The sequence below is a fragment of the Anser brachyrhynchus genome (assembly GCF_964034855.1).
Source record: "Anser brachyrhynchus genome assembly, chromosome: 5".
Classification (NCBI taxonomy): domain Eukaryota; kingdom Metazoa; phylum Chordata; class Aves; order Anseriformes; family Anatidae; genus Anser; species Anser brachyrhynchus.
In genome coordinates, this window is record NC_137699.1 from 22,999,108 (window position 1) to 23,021,665 (window position 22,558).

At 35.1% G+C, this 22,558-nt stretch overlaps 1 long non-coding RNA gene across 2 annotated transcripts in view; it reads left to right on the forward strand.

Annotated features, from left to right (window-relative positions):
• Positions 1–22,558, forward strand: part of LOC308196724 — a 45,491-nt gene that overhangs the window by 12,663 nt on the left and 10,270 nt on the right. Inside the window, exon 1 of one of the 2 annotated variants that reach the window (XR_013952367.1) lies at positions 699–21,433. The exons of the other annotated variant lie outside the window; for it this stretch is intronic. This is a non-coding gene — a long non-coding RNA (uncharacterized lncRNA). Of the gene's footprint in view, positions 1–698; positions 21,434–22,558 lie in introns of those variants that run through there. 2 annotated transcript variants of the gene reach the window in all.

Consider the following 22,558-nt stretch of genomic DNA (forward strand, 5'->3'; position numbering starts at 1 on the left):
TTTTCAACAATATATAAAATTATACTTTCTTGTTGGGTCTTTCATTTTTTATTTTTTATTTTTTCTCCTGTCTTTACATTAAATGTACGAGGTCTTCAGGAAGTGCAGGATTCATCAAAAAAAAATGAGGCTGCTTTTTTCTTACTTCAGAAAATGTATTAATTTTCCTCTGTTTAAAATATAAGAGGATAATAATGCAGTATAATTCTGATTTTTGTAATTTAAAGAAAATGGGCACAGACAAAGACAAATTACAGAATTCAAAATGGGTGAAGAGATGATTAGATTCTTCAGAAGTAATGTGTCAATGATGTGAAATTTTAAATAATACTAATTTATTCATATCCTGGAAATCTCAAAGGAGCAGTAAAAAGCCATGTACAATAATTACATGACCTCCTCTTTGGAGAAAAACAATAATCCAGCAAGAGTCAAGAAAAAAATAGGATTCCAATTTTAATAAGTCTTTGATCTAATTAAGACCTTGCATAACTTTCAATTTGAATTCAACTTACAGGCTATAATACTAGGAGCTATTTTCATGTTGAATCGTGTGAGTTTCCTTTCCAAATACATCTTCCAAATTTATAATAAATATTATTCTAAATTCATATTGTTAACTATATAGATACTATTGTATAAACCTCAGTTTTCTTTATTCTGTATTCTTTCTGATCACTCAATTCATTAAGTCTTCAAGTGAGAGCAGAAACTCTCTGGGACATGAACCAAATCTTTATAGCCATAGATAGGCTATAATGTGTCTAGCACACTCTGTATATAAAGTTAAATGAAGTTTCTTGAAATGAGAATGTTATGGCTTGTATAGCTGTTGCCAAGCCCTACTCATTTCTAGTGAGTTTAAGTTTTTTAAAACAGAGACATGGATACAAACAAAACTACATTTGTCTAAGCCTTTTTTCTACTGAGTGATAATTGATAAATTTAAGCAAAAGAGTCTTTGTCTGTTTAGGAATTTGAATCGTCTTTTTCATTTTTATAATATTCATAATGAATTATAATAGTTATAATCTAAATTAGAAATTACAGTTGTTACAATAAATTTTTATAGTACTTTATAATTGTCTCTGCAAGAGACTCTAGAAGCATGGCACTTCTGTAAGAATGTGTTTGTTTTTATTTTGAGCGTAGACATGCCCATGAGTCCTTGGAGATAATTGTAATGTATGACTTATGAAGTGAGTAAAATCAGCTGTTTCCCCCTCCCCAAAAGTTAATGCATATGTCTGTTAAGAAATAGTTTCAGAAGTTTAAATTTCAACTACCTGGAGAACAGTAGTACTTGCTATTTTCTAATTGCAGCAAGCACAAGAACATTGTGTCAAAATGCTACCACAGAAGTGAACTCTATTTAGCAACCTACCTTGATCCCCGCATTGGAAAGCAATCTGAAATTAAAGACCCACACAGTATTTTGTTGATATGTGTGGTTTGAGTAGCCTACACGTACATCATGCCTGGCACAGGCCCATAAAACAAGATCAAGCTATTTTTATACTTAAAACTTTCCTATTTATATTTTTTCTTTCAACAATATGTTTTATTTCTGTTACAAGTGCCCTGTCCTACTAACAACATTCCTTCATTTGGCTTTCTTATTTTTACTTCCCTGCATACACTATTTTCTATACTACTAGCAATTGGTAAAGTCTGGGCTGGAGGAGGAAACCATAGCCCGAACAGGTCATGTTCAGCAGGTGATCAAATGTGCAATTCAAAACTGGAACTTTTGGGAGAAGAGAGTGAAGGTTGTGGTGTTCGGTTTATGGTTATACTCATTTAATTCAGCTTTGTTTTGAAAATAAGAGAACTTGTCCTCACTGGAGATAGATATTATTAGATACAATATAGAATTAGATATTGATTGTTCTGGAAGGTGATGTTGCTGGTGCATGCCTGCAGCAGAAGTACCATGAGTAAGAAAGACCACCAACTGCATATCAACCCTGTTTCTCAACCAGTTCAGTGCTGAGAGGCCTGGAGGATCCAGGAAGTCTAAGAGCAGTGTTACGAAGTTCTGCCAGCAGATGGTGATAAAACATGAGGTAGAAGAAGAAAAAAAGCTGACATATTGGCTGATGAGAAGACGTCAGCTATTTTATCTTCTGAAAGCATTCTTTCATTCTTTGGGACATGTAGTGCATTTTGAGGATGGCAGTCTGAGAACCCCATGGAGTATAACTTTGCAACAGCTGCCACTATGAGTCTCTGAAAAGTCATTGCAGACTCTGCTAAAGACCTAAAGTAGGAATATTAGAAAAGATGAAAGGAGTGCTGGAGCTAAAAGGGGAACAGTGCAATAAAGAGAATTTGAGACTGAAAAAAAACAACAGTGAATTCAAGCTGTAGGGATTAGCAAAGCCTTAAATAGTTTAGGATAAGGGAATTAGGGAAAACGGAGAGAAGGAAGTTGATTAAGGGCTTGGTTGGTTTGCATGTGGAAGGCTGGAAAAGCTTTTGAAGTTTGTCTCTTGTTATTTGCAACGTGCGTCACATGCCTAGCAAATTATTTAGAACACTATAAAGTGTTTGCAGTGTACTCATATTACAGTCACGTACTCTTTTCTTACCCTTTTGCAGTCATGTGCATTTCTCATAAAAGTTTGTTAGAGCAAAAATACCTTTGTTTGTACCTTTTGGTAAGTGCCTTTCATGCCTGATATTCATTCAATGCCTGATAAGTATTTACTACTTCTTTTGCTCATTTTGTAAATGTCCTCAGATTTGCTAACCTGACATTTTATGCACTTATAAATTGCTTTGGAATGTATGCTTAGCAGTACATTTCTGAGACATCTGAGTCATATTTAGGATGTTACTTATAACCTGCAATGTGCATGCAGTTTGTGTAAGCAAATACATTTTTTTTTTTTTTATCAACAGAGCTAATAAAGACCTAGAGCTTCAGCTAACAGTCTTCAGAAAAGCCCATAGGATAAAATAATAAAATAAATTGCCTTTGTGAATTTTACATTTTGGCTGGCACCCAGGCTAGCAGCTTCAAAGAAACAAAGAGAGTTTTAATATATCTGAGATTTATATTGTCGTAGATACAATTGCATAATTTGCTAGACATTTCTGCATAATGGTGCTATAATTCCTGTTGTTAAAATTTGCTGTTGAGTTTAGCCATCATTATAACTAAATTCTCCTGCAGACTATAACAGCAGGAAACACTGGAACAATGTATTAATCACAACAAATTAAATTAGCAAATAGTTTCCAAGATTCTGAGACAGTAAAGATAGAAAAGACACAGCACAATGAGCCACTTTAGGTTTCTGCTGATCCAAGGTTATTCCCTGCAGTGTTTGAGATCTAAGGTCTGAAGATGTGTTCGAGTAACAAATGGCTAGCTAACCCTTACACTACTGCTCACTTGTCTTCTAGTTCCCAGATGGGTAGAAGACAAATATATGGGAATTCTCAATCAGAAAGTAGTATTCTACTGAAAAGTCAAAGTCATTATTATACTGACTAATCTTCAGTCTGAGTTAAAGCAAGCACCTACAAATGAGGGTGCTTGTCCCCACTGTGAACCTCATTCTTACCAAAAATGATTCATAGAATAAGTACCAAGAACAACTCTAGTCTAAGAAAAAATGAGATAATGAGCCTTCTGATCAAATCCGAGAACTGTACTACTGAACATCTTTAAAATCTCATCTTCAACATCGGTCAATGAGAGTCAGTAGCAATTTTGGCCAGAGTGTTTCATGGGATAAAGATTAATTTCTGTTGGTAGGGTATGGCACATTAAAAAAAAAAAAAAAAAGGAAAAAAATCTCATATTCAGAAAGTTGTTCCTTAAAGTGAGAACTTAACTTTTCCCATTTTAATTCCAGCATTATGGATCCATTCTAAATAATCTGTCTTCTTCCTTCTTTAATATAACTGAAGTTAGACAATAGTGCCTGCTTCCTTTCACTGCTGCTGAGGGATCCCACTGATGCAAAAAATACCAGTGTATTATTAGTCCAATTTTATTTCATCATCAGATAAAAGTTTTTTGTTTTTTTTTTTTTTTTTTTTAGTATAAACTGGATGTCAGTTTAATATTAGTTGCATTTCTTCTTTTATATCTTATGTATGGACACACACCTTCTGATCTTTGGCATGATTTGGACGGGAAGAGTAAACAAATTTATATTGGAAAAAATACATACAGATGGATAATATAGGGACAAAACTTCAGATCAATTTATGAAATCCAAAAGAATCTTCTTTCTTTTATATGTGAACAAATTATGCTATCGTTGTGAAGGAACAGTTTGAGATTTCTAAAATTTTCAGAAAATTAAAGATGTGAATTAGATGGGAATGCTTTCTCTCACTCAAATAATGGTCTGTGATAGTGAATATGCACTGGATTTTCTGTTATAATTTTAAGTGATGTCTTAAAACCTTAATAGGAGATACTTTTCATGGAAGATGAAATCCTTGTCTAGAACCTGATTTCTTTATTTGATTTGCAAAGTAATAATGGGACGTTGGAAATCAGGGCCCTTTTGAAAATATTATTGCATATTAAAATTGTTTCCACCTAGTCAAAAAAATCAGGGATGAAATATATTTTTTAGTTTATTGTATGTAAATGTGTATAATTACGTATGTACATATATATATAAATGACTTACTCGATGTACTAAAAAAGTAAAGTCAAGTATATGCTAAGGTTTCTTTTCTCAAGTACCTTCTCATTATAATCATTGTAGAGGTTGACTCATATCACCTGACATACTGACAGACATCCAGGACAAATCTAGAATATGTGAATACTCTTCTAACTCTCTCAAGTCATAATTATTAATATGCATTTTTCTGTCTTTCTAAGTGAAAAGTGTTTGTGGGGGGAAATGAGATTGTGACTTTGGGAAACAATCCTTCTGTCAGATTTCATTTTCACTTGTAATAGAGCATTCTTTATATACAGATTTTAAACTTACAAGGAAAAGGAAAAGTGCTTGATTCGTAGTTTTTTTTTAGTGATTTTAGTTTTTTTTGTTGTCAGTTCCTTCTTCAGAATGTTGTTTTTGTGAAATTTAGTTTTTAAAAAGCCTTGCTTTTTAAAGGGTGTATTTTCTTCATGCAATGCATAATAAATTATAAAATGTTTTGTCAGTTTCCTTATATTATGTGTATATAAATGCACAAAATTTTAATTTTGAGGTTTAAATCAGCCAAAATTAAAACAAAGAAGGAAAGGGCTATTTGAATATAGGATGGTGATCCTTGCACTGGCACATGAAACCATCTGAATGTGAAGTCAAACACACCTTTGCAGCCACCTGGAGCCAACTGATCAAGCCAGACAACTTTCTAGGATTTCTTGTGCTAATAGAGTGGCCTGGCCATGATTAGGCGGATGTCATTTTGCCTCTATTTTTCATTAAAAAAATACAATTTTGAAATATCGGTCTTTAAAGTAGATAGCGTAATGGATGAACTCCAGTAGCAGATGAAAGTCCAGGTGGCCTGAAGATAATTCTGTAGATGATTTTAAGCTATTTTTCTGACTAGTTATGGGAAGGAATCATTAGACAACTTCTGCAGATCTACAGGAAATGAACTTGTTCGAGCCCTTCCAAGTAGGTTTCAGATTTGGAGGGCTGAAATATTCTGAATACCAAAACTTGTTGAGGAAACTCAATCATTTTGGAAAAAACAAAACAAAACACTAAGCAAAGGTTCTCAAATCTATTAAAAAAGAGATGAGACCCGTCAACCTCACATTTTTTTCTTCTCAAACCCCCAGATTTCTGCTTACCTTAAAAAAAAAAAAAAAAAGTAAAAGGTAAGTAAAAAAGAAAGTTTACCTGGATTTCTTCTTCATATCTTTTCTCAGAATTTGAGAGTGCACTCAGAATTGCTCTACTATACCATAAATAAAATCCTTCCTTTCTGGATATTGACTTTGATAAGAGTTAGTTTTTGGTCCATGAATAATAATTGTTCAAAAAGTGTTATTTTTCTTCTGTAGGTAATAATGAAGAAGTTCTAAAACTTCTTCAGAAAGTTCCAATTTTTTTTTTTTTTGTGTGTGTGCGTGTGTGTGGAATGTTTTCTAGATGGTTCACTTTCTGAACTAGATTAGGAAGACCTTGAGAATTTTGTACCAAATGTAATTCATATGTCACTGAAGAATGTAAAAACTTCACATTTGAATGAATGTGCTTTTAAAGTGAGGCTATTGTGGGTCCACGAGTATGGTTTGAATTTCAATGAATCTGAACATACAAAAGTTCAGTAGTTCAGAATTGTAAGTAAAATTGGACCTAAGCTTCATAAGAAGGCTCTGATACTGTTCAAAACTCGTTTATTTTCTAACACTGATTTTTAGAAAGGGAATAATTATTTAAATCTAGGGATATATGAGATTTATATGCATAGATTCTGACATGCTTCAAAGATAAGAATGTTAACTCAATTAGAGAACTTCATCATTGACAAACTGATTGAAAATGGCTCTTGCCAATAGGACTTCAAGATCTCTTTGTTAACTCTGAATTTTTTTAGCACCTTTCTAATATGCATCTATCTCAATGAGGTATCTGACTCCCTATAAGATATATGGCTTGATGAGTTGCCTAGCAGAAAGGCCAGTTTGCTGAGAACAGTAATTAGGAAATGGCTGCAGAGTGGGCAGCCTCTTTCTAGACATAATCTAGAGAGCTCTTTCTAGACATAATGAGATTTCAAGCTTACTCCTTTGATCTGAAATCCACCATTCTGAGCTGTGGCTCTCAAAGGTAGGTAAGTGACTATTTATTTTTCATAAAGGAGAGTGATACCAGCCTCTTCAGTGCATTGGTAATTCTGCCTGCCTGCCTCCTAGGCAATACAACACTTGAAAGATGAGAAATATAGCACGAAGTCTCTCTTACTGTGGCAGGAATCAAACTCATACTTTTGGTGCACTCATCACAAGATTACCTTTGAGGGCTTTTCTGTTGGAGCAGTTTCTTCTTTCATGAATAATTAGAAAGAGCAAAAGCAACTATTAACATGAATTTGTAACATCAAGTTGAGACCACTCAACTTATGGAGAAAAGGTTATGTCTGTTTCATGTTATGCAATCAGACAATGTTTATATATCCACTGAAGCACAGGTCAGTACCTGAATGTAGTTCTTTCCAGGCAGGAGCCATTGCAGCTGGAATAAAGAGACATTGATTCATACTTGTTACTTTTCTTCATTGCAAAATGTTTATCTGTTATAGATAACATTGTATTTATATAAATGTTCTATGGAACTATAATTATATAGTAATATAATAGTAGTGTTATAGGGTATTTTATGCCAGATGCGATCTACTAGACTTGTTTTAGATGAGTCTCTCTTAAGTGAGAGAAATAGAGAAATGTTTAGTTTGCAGAGTTGAATAGAATTTAAATAGCAGACACCCAACCTTTTGAAAATGAAGGCAGTCTTGGGCAAATACAGAATTTTATTGCTGAAATCTTAAGTGCCCTGGGATTTTAACTGCCTCCAGAGCAGAACAACAACAAAAGTGATATTTCTTAGGTTTTCATTTCTTTATTTGTGCACATAAAATGGCAGGTTGGTATAGCACAAACCTAAATTCTTATTTAATTCTATCTAGATTTAATTCCATCTGATCTCCAAAGTAATAATTGACCTGTATGAGCTGTCTTGGTGAATCAGACTCATGCTCATGCTTCAAAACTTCAAATAGCAAATGAAAGCCCAAACAACAAAAAAAGCCAAAAAAATATAAAAAAAATAAAAAGCCCAAATAAAGCCCACAGATGTGAGTTTTCACAGACTTTTCACACTATTCTCAGAGGATATTTTAAAATGGGAAAACGTATGAAATTACCAAATGATTGCTATAATGTTAAGTCCTCCCTAATTATTATAAAGAACAACAACAATGCAGATCTTTCTCTGAAAGTATTCCTAGAAAAAAGTCTGTTTTCTCTGGAGACCATGATAGGTACACTCTGACCCTTCATACTCTCTAGTCTCTTGTCCATCCTTTGCTTCTTTATGAAGACATGTTTATTTACATACCATATACTTCTATGATTTCAGAAAATATTAGAATATATAGGATAATTCATTGTTTTATTACGCCCTCCTTCCCTCCCTCCCTCCCTTTTTCTTCCCTCCTTCTCTCCTTTTTTATTTTCTTGCTGTCACAGTGTTCAAGCATACTAGCTATTCTGTTTACAATAAGAACTTCCTCATATGTTGAATGATTTTTCTGTTTGTTGGCAGGTGGTTATTTTTCAGGTATCATTGCAATCTGTATTTACTAGTTTCTCAAAATAAGGAAGATGGTGACCTCAGTTGCTATAACAAAACTAATGGTCAGAAAACATGAAGGTCTCTTACAATATTCTAAGCATGTATATTTGTGCAACTACTGAATAATATACAAATGTCTTTTTTTTATTTAACTAAGTCATAATTTCAAGTTAATATTAGATCTGAACAGATGTGCACAGTATTTGGAATAAATTGTGCAAGTATTTCAAAACACAGTCACCATAAGTTGAGTTTGTCAGAGCAGAACAGATGTGTCCACCTGTTAAGAGACTAGGGTATCATCTCTGGGAATGCAAGATGTGATTGAAGTCCATAATGAGAACTGTTTAGGAATGCATCCAGGTTAGCAGGAGGTAGTAGAGATTCTGATTACTGAATCATTCCACTTTTTCCCAAAGCGATCAATGAGTTGAATTAGGCAAACAGAATGGCACACCCAGGACTATTGAAGGAGGGGATGAATGTCCCACACTGTGTAAAAACAGTGCAGAAATTATCCCTGTTTTTCAATAACGATGAGAGAAGGAGAGAACAAGAGGTTCCACAGGGACTGCAGAATACAGTGGACTCCAACAATCTTTATTTATTCTGTTTAAATTTGACATCCTGAAGAGCAAGCAAAATCATTGATTCAACTACCATAGCACTGTTAGTAACTGATTAATTTCTCTTTGAGTCACTTCAATAAGCTGTGAGAATAATCATCCAAAAGTGCACCCAATGTAGAATATATCACATTCATTTTAATGTGAATTTTGTTCTGCCAGGATTGGAAATTACTTCTACTTCCATGTATTTCTTAATAAAAAACAGAATTATAGCATAGAAGGGATAAAGATCAAAATCAGATTTTAGGTAGTGTAAAATGCAAAGAGAATGAGACAAGGTTTGTGCTGGGTTTGTGTTTTCTTGATTGTGCAGAAATACAAACCATCACATTTCTAAAATGGTTTAGATTTTTTTTCTTCATAATATGTATATGTATTTAAAAGCTCAGTAATGTAATTTCTTAACACTTGTTTGCCAGCTTATATCTCCTAGGTTTACTGACAACTTCATACCATTAGTACTGTACTCACTGTAGACCAATATATCTGTGGAAGAATAAACTGTAGATTTGTTTTACTTTTGCATTTTCTTATTAAGTGCAAATTTTATATTGTTGATTATGAGGTGTGAAACGGAAAAGACATGGCTTGGTCTTCAAATGCTGGCTTAAGGATATAAAAAGTTAACTTCAATGATAAGTCCAATTTTGATTTTCTAAATTGAAATAAATTTTATGTAGAAACCTGTGAGGAAGAATTAATGTGCCAATGTATTATTTCTAATTCTATTGTTGTTGCTATTTAATATTCTTATTAAGATTGACATTATGCTATTCACCTGCAAAAGTCCAAACAAACATGCATGAAATTTGAATGCTTACAGGTATCAAGGAAATTAATATCATATCTAGTAAAAGTCAAATAAAGTTAACGATGAATCTTGCCTAACAATAGAAGTCTTCAAAATTTAGACAATACTTTCTGACATTTATAACTTATGTGAAAAAATACTTTAAAATGCTGAGCAGCTGAGGATAGGCATATAAATAATAGATTTGTGGCAGACCTTGCATTGAAGGATGAGGAATATAAATAATATTCTGGGTTCCCAGTTATTGTTGGGTTACAGATAGTGTTCCATGAGACTACCAAAGTCATTTTCATGTTAACCAGAATGAAACTAAAACCAAATCCTAAAGTAAAAATCCATGGACTAACATTGACAATTTTTAGTTTCAGAGCATAGTGTAAGTGAGTGGATAATATAATGAGCTAGAAAAGGGGGAAAAATATTCTCTGCCCTTAGGTTTTGGCTATGATAATTTCAATCAGAACAGTTGACAGGCTTTTGAGTCAGAACAACAAACATACTGCAGGACCATGGCCCCAAAATGATGCATTTCTGCTGTTGACAAGTGGGTAAACAAGCTGCTTTTAGTAATGTTTTGTCTATTGTTAGAATGAATAAAGCTGTGGTTGTAAACACAGCCGAAAGACAGGATGGGTTTTAAATGATACTTTTGTTCCTGCTGAGCCATTACCAACACCTGCAGTTAAAATAATTATTTCAAATGTTTTTCTTTTTAAAAGAAGGAGTAGTTAGCAGTAGACCTGTCTTGTTATGGTAAATTAACATCTGCAGTTAATATGATTCCCCTTGGTTGTAAACATCCTGAATTAAAGCTTGTTATCTCCTTTAGAAGGTATGTTTTATGATTTCGCCTGTTTTGTAGAGAGATAATTAAACATTTCACTGAAGTACAGGTTGGATGACTATGATCTTATTTTAGCCACCACAGAAATTATGGAATGTTTTTACAGCAAATATTGTGAGTATTTAATTAAAACCTGCCCTGAAGTAAAGCAAGCATAACCAACGATGATAGTGAAAAATGGTTTAGGGGTTCTGAGATTGAAAACAAGACAAGAGCTGAATAGAGCTTTTGCTATCTTGTGATTTTTGTTTTTAAAGAAAATCTTATATTAAATTTTAAAAATATTGTGAATACACATTAAATTCTAGGTGAAATAAGAAAAAAGAGAAAAAGATATGGATTAAACAGGTCATCTTTGAGCCTTATTTTGACATAGGTTTTAAACTGTAGTTAGTAATGGAGCTATTCTTGGTTTATACATCCATGGGTCCTGAGGGAAGGGGTGGATGTAGTTTCTAAGCTGCTATCCATCATATTTGAGAAGTCTTGGCAGTCTAGTGAAGTTCCTACTGACTCCAAGAGGGAACATAACCCCTATTTTTAAAAAGGGAAAAAGGAAGACACAGGGAACAACATGCTAGTCAGTTTCACTTCTGTGCCTGGCAAGATCGTGGATTAGATCCTCCTGGAAACTGTGCTAAGGCACATGGAAAATAAGGAGATGATTGGTGACAGCCAACATGGCTTCACTAAGGGCAAATCGGGCCTGTCAAATCTGGTGGCCTTCTATGATGGGGTTACAGCATTGGTGGATAGGTGAAGAGCAACTGGCATCATCTACCTGGATTTGTGCAAAGCATTTGACACTGTCCCGCATGATATCCTTATCTCTAAATTGGAAAGACATGGATTTGCCAGATGGAGGACTCAGTGGGTAAGGAACTGGATAGATGGTTGCACTCAAAATTTTGTGGTTAATGGCTTGATGCCCAAGTGGAGATCAGTAATGAGTCATGTTCCTCAGGGGTCAGTACTGGGACTGGTGCTGTTTAACATCTCTGTCAGTGACATGGAGTGGCGGTTTTACCTTGTTAGGCAGCTACACTCCATCACAATTGCTCTCTCAGTCCCCCTCCTCAGAAGTAGAGGGGGAGAAGAAAGTATGATGAGAAGAAAAAAAACCACAAAAGGTTCACAGGTTGAGATAAGGATAATTTAATTAGAGGGAAAAGGAAGAGGGGAAAAACCAAACCAAACCAAACCAAAAAAACAACAAGCAAAGAGCACGCAAAAACACAGAGAGAGAGAAAAAAATATCTCTCCTTCCCATCAACAAGCGATGTTCAGCCAGGTCCTGGGACACAAGGTCTTGATATGTGTAGCAGTTTAGGAGGACAGATATTTTCATAACAAAAACCCTCCTCCTCCTCCTTCCCCTTTCCCACCTTTTATTGCTGAGTATGACATAATATGGTATGGAATATCCCTTTTGTTGGTTTAAGTCAGCTGCCCTGGTGATGTACCCTCCCTACTTCTTCCCTACCCCTAGCCTACTGGCTCTGGGGGTTTGGGAGGGGATCTTGATGTGCCAATATTGTTCACCAATAGACCAACCCTTGGTTTAATATCAGGGCTGTTCTAGCTACAAGTGCAGAGCGCAGCACTATATGGGCCTCTACAAGGGAAAGTTAACTCCATTCCAGCCAGACCCAGTACACATGGAGAGTGGCATTGAGTGCACCCACAGCATGTCTGCTGATGACACCAAGCTGTGTGGCGCTGTCGACACACTGGAGGGAAGGGATGCCATCCAGAGGGACCTGGACAGGCTTGAAAGACATGTGAACCTCAAGAAGTTCAACAAAGCCAAATACAAGGTCCTACATCTGGGCTGGGGCAATCCTAAGCACAAATACAGGCTGAGTGGAGAATGGATTGAGAACAGTCCTGAGGAGAAGGACCTGGGGGTGTTGGTGGATCAGAAGATCAACGTGAGACTGCATTGTATGCTTGCAGCCCAGAAAGCCAACTGTATCCTGGGTTGCATCAAAAGAAGTATGGCCAGCAGGTCGAGGGACGTGATTCTTCACCTCTACTCTGCTCTTGTGAGACCTCACCTGGAGTACTTTGCACTCTTGGGCCTCCAGTCTAAGAAGGACATGGAGCTGTTAGAATGAATCCAGAGAAGGGCCATGAAGATGATCAGAGGGCTGGGGCACCTCTCCTGTGAAGACAGGCTGAGGAGTTGAGGTTGTTCAGCCTGGAGAAGAGAAGCGTCTGGGGAGATCTTATACTGGCTTTCCAGTATGTAGAGAGGGCCTACAGGAAAGCTGGGAAGGGACACTTTGTCAGGAAGCATAGTGATAGGACAAGGTGTAATGGTTTTAAACTAAAAGGGGAAGATTTAGATTAGATATTTGGAAGAAATTCTTTACTCAGAAGGTGGTGGGGCACTGGAACATGTTGCCTAGAGAAGTTGTGGATTCCCCATCCCCGGAAGTGTTTATGGCCAGGTTGGATGGGGCTTTGAGCAACCTGGTCTAGTGGGAGGTGATCCTGCCTATGGCAAGTGGGTTGGAATTAGATGATCTTTAAGGTCCCTTCCAAACCAAACCATTCTATGATTCTATACAGTCATCAAAATGGCAAAGAAGGACTTCTGGGTTTAAATGCAAATTAAAAAAAAAAGAAGAAATAGGAGAATTGTTTTTAGAGTGTTATAACTTCTAGGTGTTTCTATATGTTAAATCTTTGACCATGCACTGTAAGTTGACTGAATCAGTCTTCTGTCTAAACATCAGGAAGCACTTTATTGTGTGGGTAAGGGAGCACTGGAACAGGTTGCTGAGAGAGGTTGTCGAGTCTCCGTACTTGGATATTTTTCAAAAGCCATCTGGACATGGCCCTGGGCAACTTGCTTTAGATGTTTCTGCTTGAGCAGGGTGGTTGGACCAGATAAACTCCAGAGGCCCCATCCAAACTCAACAATTCTGTGATTCTGTGATGAGAAATACTTGAGATCTCAGTCCAGTGGTGTTTTCTCAGCCTCTGTCAGAATTCAGCTCTATCAGAATAAGCTCAGTATAAGCTCTTTCAGTTTGTATATTGGAATAAGCTCTATTAGCTTAAAATCTGGGGCAAAATAAATTGAAATCCTTGGGTAGTCTCAGGCTACAGTGATTTACATCAGCTGAAGGAACTGTTCTGTATTTTAAATTGTTTCCTAGGCTTCATGACTTTTTTTTTTTGGGGGGGAGACTTTGTAATACAAAACCTACAGCACTCATGTTTGCTTAAGGTCATATTCTGCCACATCCTGCAGCTCATTCCTGTACCCATACTGTGGAATATCACTTCTGCATATCTGTGACTGCACAGATATTTATGGGTCAGGGTGTGAACAAAAGTACCAATCTGTTGTAAAAACAACAAAAAATGTGGGTAAGAATATCTTAAGGGACACTTCCAAAGTGCTGTGTCATGCAATCATGACATTATTACCTGTTTGTCCAATTTTTTTGAAAAATACAAATCCACAAGTACTTTGTGGAATAAATAAAATTACTAGAATCAGTTTCCCCTTTAAAATTTTTGAATTTATGTCTGGATAACTATTTCATAAAATTTTACTAAGTCTGTGAATATTCTCACCATTAGATTTTTGTATTTATTTTCTGCAGATACCCCAATGGCTAAGAGTTCACCACAATGTGAAAAGTAGTCACCTCAAAAATTGAACATTCAGGGCTATTGGTCCAGCACAAAAAGATCTTTTCCTCTAATGGTTTGCTTAAAACATCTCTGTTTTGGAAGAAAAAAGATGTGAGAACTGCTGGAGCCAAATTAATATCCATGTTTTTCTCCTCTGTGAACTTGATTTAGAAAAAGCCTCCAGCAGAGCATAGACAACATTATAAGAAATGAAACAGAGAACAGAATGCACATTTGCAAGTATTGCTGTTTCCTTATTTTTTTTTCCGGACAGTGATGTTGTAGTAATTTGGGGGTGGTGGTGGTGGAAATTGCAAGAGGTATCTGGACAAGTTTCTAATCAAAACATCAAGCATTTAATGGATTTCCCCAGCATCAGTCAGCTCTGAAGAAAGGCAGACCATTTCCTGACCCCTGCATCGAACTGGCACCCTCCCATATTTAATCCTGCTTCTTATTCTTACATTCATTTAACTGGATTGTTCAAGCTCATCTTACCTTTGCAGGAGTTTTTAGTTTTCTTTAGGACCAGAGTAGTACTGCACACTTGCTCCTGAAGAGTGCTTGTGAGTGATGCCACACAAATCCGTTCCTCAGAGATTGAGGGCATCACCCCTATTATAAACCAGCTACTGTTGGGGACCAAGGTTAGCTTCCATCACCTGTTGCTGGGTCTCCCACACCACAGTTTGAATACAGCATTGCCAAGACTTGGGGCAGATATATGCTTTTCATGGTTAATTTTGTACTTTTTTTTTTTCCCCTCTCAGTGAATTCTAACTTGTGCTTCTTTGAATGGTACATGCTGCAAAGCTGCCACTGTGGGCAGCCAAGCTCTTTCGGTGTCAGCTACAGGAAGGGTCACTATTTCCTTTTAAAGGAAAAAGCACAGTGATGACAATAATTAGGTAGACTGTATTTCAGGGTTGAAGGAAAACAGTTCTTAAACCACAGCTTTAATTTAAGTGCTGAGGCTGGCATTTTTTTTTTTCTCAGCTCATTCAAAAAATGACTGGAGAATAGTGGTGAAGGTTATTAAAAGGAAGTAGTTAAAAGTTCAAGCTGTTAGAATTCATGTCCCCTCTACTGTGAAATAAAGCATTTCTTTCTGATTTTAAGTACTGTTTCAGCCAATTGTCAGTCTGAGAATATACTGATTTTTGAAGGACTTCTGTGATGTCTTATATTAAAGGCGACAGACATTGAATGCTTTCTTCAGCTTGTGTAATAGAACTGTGCTCTCTTTAGTTCACCTGTGATTTATGAGATGTGTGAAGGAACTTTAACTCCTATTGCCCCCTGTAAGCACTTACCAAATAGAAGAAAAGGAAAAAAGAAGGAAAGAAGAGCCTGTTATATTAAAACTTGTGTCCTCTGTAATTCCCTTGTGACTCAGTTGGAAAAGACTGGCTTTTTGGGGGAATTTCAGTTTAGAATAAAAATACATGCCAAGCTTAAACTATTTTAAAATAGTCAATTTTCTCATGAATAACCAATATTTTACATCAATTGGGTCTTTATCTGAGGCTCACTTTGAGCTGTATCCGAACTGGTACAGTTCTGTTAGATTTGTAATAAGTTAGGACATATTCATACCAACATAGCTGAATACTGTAGATCAGAAGTGGGCCCCAGAAATTCAGAATAAGGATAAAATGTGAGAGGAACAAAGTGAAACCCCAATGGAAATGCATGTGCTTTGCTTTACTGACATTTTTTGCAAAGGAAATAGTTTTGCTTCATTTTAGTTTAAATTTAATTACTTTCCAGAATTCTCAGTTAAGGAAATTCAGAGAATTGATTGCTTCCAAGACAGGTAAGCAAAAATGAAGAATTCTGAAAATATTGAATGTTTTGAAAATATTGCCTAAACTTCTTAGATAGACTAAGTTTTTTTTTTTTTTTATCAACCTTATCAAGTGTTCACAGTGAAAGATTTACCTTGAACTTCTTGTGCTGTTACAAAACAATGACATCTGTTTAATGTCAAGTACAGAAACTTGTTTTCCTGCTTCATGAATGCTACAAAATCTTTTATAAAGCCTTGTCAAACAGACAGAAAAAATGTGATTAGACAATCCAACTGCATCTTAATCCCCAGCAGACTCAACTTTTGGAGCATCGTTTTAATGAGATATTATTAGCAGCTTGAGAATTGTTTAAATGGAATATTTGCGTGATGCTTAGATCAAATAAAAGTTTTTGATTGTGTCAGTGATATTTATTTTCTACATTTTTTTTAATAAACAACCTCATGGTTTTGAATAGACAAAAAAAGAAAAGGGATTTTTTAGAGAAAAGGGATAAGTTCCTGTCCTTACTAACTCTAATTCATTCTTCATTTGGCACTGTATTAAAAGGCTACAGCTAAGTGTTTTTGTGCTATCAAGAAATCAATTATCCTTTCATGATTTGTACCTTATCTGTCTAGCATCACATACATCACCCTGACTGATAGCTCCAGCCTTCTCCACAAACCTTGCTACATTTTTTTTTCTATAGACCTATATTCATTCCAACATTTGGCCTTAATGAACCCTCTGCATGTAGAGATTTCTGCAAAAAGGCTCAATATGGTAATGCATGGCTGCCATATTTAAGGTAGCATCTGCCTCAAAGTTACCGATCTGCAGTCTTTTGGCTCATCCTGCACAGTTTCATGTAAACTTTGTAGATGTCAAGAACAGTCTGTAGGAAAAGTTTTGTACCCTGTTTTGTAATGCTTTTTTTTGCTGGTTGCAAATATTGAAGTAAAGATAGGAAACACTATGAATTTTAATTTCCTTCTGGTTCTAGTTCTTTTCTGCTCAGACATATGGAGGAGGTTATTGAATTTCTGATTTTGCAAGTTTCTCTTGTCATCACTTGAAAATGTTGTTAGTAATGGAAAAGCCCTGTTAGTTGCAGGACATTCTGCCCAGATCTTTACCTAAGCAAGACTGAATTGATGGCATGCACTTTCCAAATACTCTTACAAGTTCACTTCATAAATATTTAAAGCAGTGCCTTTCTGCTAGTTCCCAGGAGACAGTGCTCCACAGTAGAGTATTTGGAGAACCATTTTTTCTGGCCTATTCCGTGGAATGCTCACAATATATAGTGTGTCTGCACCAGAAGCCAGCAAAAAGAGGACTGAGGTTTGTTGATCTAGATATCAAATTCAGACATTCAGGTACAGAGGATGCACAAAAAAATGCCCTTGAATTCTTGTAACAAATCCGCTTTCTGCAGGAAAAGTAATAAAAAGAGTATCCTTGTAGTCCAGAAATGCAGAGAATATGTTGCTGCTATCAGACCACTGGCTCTGTGTTAAGTGAACAGCAGGCCTGTGGCTGTCATGCTTGCTTTTCCTGGACTATTTTGGCTTGATTGGAATTTGTTTTAACTTTTTTAGTTGTAACAAAATGGCTTAATAATGAAGTGGATGTCATCTAGTTTGTTTTAGTTCTACTTATCTTTCTTTAAACATGTGGAGTAAATCCAATCATTAATATTTTTGATGCTAGTAGTCATAACAACTAATTATGCTCTGTAAGAGTGAATTATTTCTCCAGTATAACTATGATGCTGCATAAATGACTGCAGGCTTGGGTTGAGAGCAGGGGCTTTGTAGCTGTAGGCACAGGCTGATAACAGAGGCTCTATGAATATGCATGAGGTCAGTTACTGAAAGTAATACCAACTTAGTAGGTGGACAAAACCATTTTTGAGTAACAAAAAAGTAGAAGAATAATTATCTAACATTTACGATGCACCATATGCAAAAGTTGGCTGTAACATGATGTTAAAAAAAAGAGCAAGGTCTAAAATGCATTAAAAAACTCCAGAAGTATGTGCTCAAGTGGACACAAGAGTGAGGAGGAAGGGAAAGCTGTTGGTAGCAACATCTCATGTCTCTGTCATTAATATCACCCTCCTGCTGGAGACCCCATGGTTCTGCCAACTTTCCAAGCCTCTTCCCTTGACATAATCTGTTGATCTTAAGATAAGAAGAGCAGTGGATGGATGAGAATAACACACACAAAAAGAGAGGAAATAATGTGAGATTTTGACGTCTAACAACTTTTAACTGTAGTACCATTAATCACATTGTTTTGTGTTGAGACTGTATTATTATCTCTATAATTGGAGTAGTAGTAATATTTGTTGCATTTTGGTACACCTTTACAGTTTTTTTTAGATTTTAATAATTTAGGTTCTTCATTTGACGTATAAATTGTGCTACACTTTTTGTCCATGAAAGGATATTGAGTTTAATGAAAGACATGAGAAGTTAAATTCATTAGGACCTGCATTAAAGAAATGCAAAATGCTAATGCAAAACACTTTTGGGCTGTAATCCCACAAAAATAGATTATTTTATCCTTTTGCTGAGGAGGTGTGATGACTGTGTATCAGCATTGCCATCTTTAAGTTTCTTTCTGTCTAGTTTTCCTAAACATGCACTTATAAACTTAATTTCCAAATTTAATTAATGCTAGTGCACTCTTTAATAGTTATATTTAAATTCTTTGGCTTCTTTTGGAGTTAGTGGTGGTGTGAGCAAATATAGAGACATGTAGAAGTCTTGGTAAATTAAGTTTTCTCTATTATCCTTCTAACTTCTGTGAATAGCAAGTGATTATCTTTTGCTGTTAAAACAGCAATCACTCTTTTATTTAAATCCCTGCCTCTTCCAAACAGCAATTAATAAAGCTTAGATTAAACCTGCATAAGCCAATCCTAAGGTCACTGGGATGGTAACCAAACTGTAAAAAGGCATCTGTATTTCCACATACATCTGAGTGAATATACGCAGAAACACAAAACAGTGGGGTTATCAAGCTGACAAGGTCTTAAATTTGTTACGTTTTATTAATTTGGAGGGAAGAAAGTTGTTGTTTACAATACCACAAGACGTGGCATACCCACGTTTCATGAGCATTTGAGAGTATTATAAGAAGAAGCCCTTTGTATTCTGGCAAAGAACACCTGCTTTCCATATTTAAAGAAATCCATGACCTGTTGTTTCAATCAAATGTTCTGTGTCGTGGTCAGAGTCAACACACATATGCACACAAATTCACAGATTTTAAAGCAGTAGGGATAAACAGAGTGCTTTATTTGACAGAAGCAATTATTTATCTGAAGTAGTCCAAATCAGAGAATCCATGCAGTTACTCCACTACTAAATTTAGATAGAGTAATTTATTTCTATAAAATTATGCAAGTAAGAGCTAGATAGAGGAAATAGAAGATTATCTAGGAAAGCAAAAATATGTGTTTAAATATTTTAATAATGAAAAAAACAGTTTTGTTTTGATAATGGTTTTATTTTGAAATTGACACAAGTTTTTAGAAAACTTTGAAAAGAGTAGTAAAGAACATTTTATTTTGAAAAAGCTAAACAAATTTTTTAAATAAAGAATCATAAATTTATTTTAGGAAATTTAGGAAAAATAGTTGTTTTCAAAGTTTTGACAAGTGGAAAATCTACTGCTGTTTGTGATTTTAGTGGTGAATCTTGTTTACCCTTGATATAGAAGGGCTCACTTATCTGATCTGAATTTATCTGATCTGATCTATCTGACATGAGATATATTTGTGCGTCTTTCTACTCTTTTTTTTTTTAAGTCAAGAAAGACTCTCAAGCATCTGTTTGATAAGAGAACCAACTTTTTTTTTTTTTTTTTTTTTTCTGTAAAGTTGTCTCTCAGCCCTCACATATACTTTTCAGGCTCTTCAGAATTCTCTCCCAGCTTTTCAATATTTTTAAAATCATGAAAGTCAAGACTGGATATGACGTTCCAATATTGATCTTATCAGCACCAAACATGGAATTAAAGTCTCATCTATTTGCTTACTAGCTAGTTTCTTATTTATTTACCAGTCACTTGTGTTAACTCTTTAGTTACAACTTCACAGTATGAGGTCATAGTTACATAATCACCACAAACTCCAAATCCTGGAACTGCTCTACCAGGATACCTCTGTTCTCTGTTCTGACTATATGTGTGCAACTAGACATATGATTATGTCTACCAAGTATCTGAAGAATTTTCTATCTTAGTTTCCAGTTTTCACATGTAACTCATTCATGAAGTCACATTTTTGGTATTTTAAAGTATATTAATTAATATAGTACTTCAGGATTGTATCAGTGTAAGATCAAACAATTAGTAAATGTCAGGCAGAGGAAATGTCTTTGCGACCTTGACTAATTCATTAGTCATTATTCTTCAATCCTTTATAAATTTTGGTGCCCTAGGTTTGGAGTTCAGCATATTCCAAAATTTTATTTTAATGCACAACTTACTGGAGCTGTACAACTTTTTTTTTTTTTTTTTTTCCAGTTCATGTTTTAGAATTATCCTGTATTTGTTCAATTTCTCTGACTCTTTGTGTTCTGATTTTCCAAAAACATACAGGTAGGCTACATTTTTGAACATTGTGAGTAGTTCTCTTAATAGGCTTACACTCTGCTGACTTTACATGGTGGCAGATTTGGCTAAACAAATATGTAACTGTAGATGCATAGAGAGGGAATTTTCTTAAGCATTCCAGTGTCTTCATTTCATTTATTTTTTCTGCTAAATGTGGTTTTATAAAAGGGTGTTGATACCTCATGCACTTAACATCCTTCATTACTTTTATTTTTCTTCTTGCACAGGTGATTTTGAAAGAAACAGTGCAAAATCTCAGAGAGCAGAGGGTCTGAAACATAGATTGCAGTTCTAAATCCATTGCCTTTGAAATTAAGGTTCATGATTTACTTAGTTTTCAGTTCTGATAAAATTTAAGAGGATATGACAAACTTTCTGAAGCATGATGATTGGCCTCTTACTTCAATTTACAAAGAAACCCTTTAGATGTAAGTTTGGAGAAAAAAAATATTTTCATCACAATGCAATATTACTGCATCAATACTTTCAAGTGAGATACCTGCTATTCAAAGTATCTACAACAGAAATGAAGAAAGTTCTATACAAATAACACAATGGAGGATCTGCAAACCGTATAAGGTAATGTTTTGCAGCTATTCTCTCAATGTATCAGTTTGTGTAATAGAGGATCCATCAATGAACATCTTTTTCCTAGTGATCTGTTTTCCTACTGATGAAGAAACATAACTAGCAAGAGTTCAAAACCTACCTAGGTCCCACCCCCTATATATCTTGGAGAAATGATCAACACTCATCTGATTTCTTTTCTCTAAATTAGAGAGGTAAGAGATTATAATACAACTTTCACTTAATATTTATGTTTTACAGAGCATTCTGAAGTATGAAATCCAAGAAGAAGAAAACCTGATTTTCATCTAAGGTTCTATGAATCTGAGTTCTTTATTTACATTTAACAATGATAAAAAATAAACTTTTTCATTGGAAAAAGAAAAACAAGTGTCTAATCTACCCAAAGGATGAATTATTGATTTTTACCTGTCTGACTAATTAAAAAATCAGTTTTCTGCACAGTATGATTCCAAAATATGCCCAGTATGTTCATGCAGTTTACGTCATCATGGCTTCATGTGTAAGTAGGATGTGCAAGGAGTAAAAGGTAACCTCATCTTTCAGAAGGCTGAGGAAGTCATCATAACAGTCTATAAGTGTTGATTTGAACACTGGTTGGTGGAAAAAGCCCAAAGCAGAAACATCTTTCACTTGCAGCATATCTCACTGATAATGTTATTGTATTGTAAATACAATACTATTGTATTTCAAATAAATTTAAATAAATAAAATAATATTGTATTTACGATAGTAAGTATCGGGTCTATAGTAAATTACTGCCTTTCAGAATAGTTCACTGATTAGGATTTGATGTGGGATTATGAATGGGATTTATATCTTTCACAGCTTCTGAGAAAATTGCTAACCTAATTAGTTCCTTGTACTTTTGTCCTTTAGCAATGATGATAAAGCTACTCTGCTTAGTGTCACAATACTTTTGTAAAAAAAAAAAATTATACGGTTTTCATAATGAATGGATATTCAGATATTAAATATCAAATTTTAAATATCAGTATTCTGTTTAGTACAAGTTACCATCTGCATTGCCTTGCTTGTTTGGAACAGACAGGAAGCAATCAGCTGTTGCAGAAAAAAAACTGCTCAGCTCATGCAGTTTAAAACTAATATTGATCAGAATGGTCCATTGATTTATCAATGACATGTAATTAACAAGCAGGTAATGAACTACATATTCAGGTTCAATATCAGCAGTACAACAGACAAATCAAAATGCAACATACTTACAAGGCATTTATAAACATTACGAATTTCTAAGCAATCTTATAAACCTTCTAAACAACCATCTAATGCCATCATATCACCTTCCCTGTCACCTC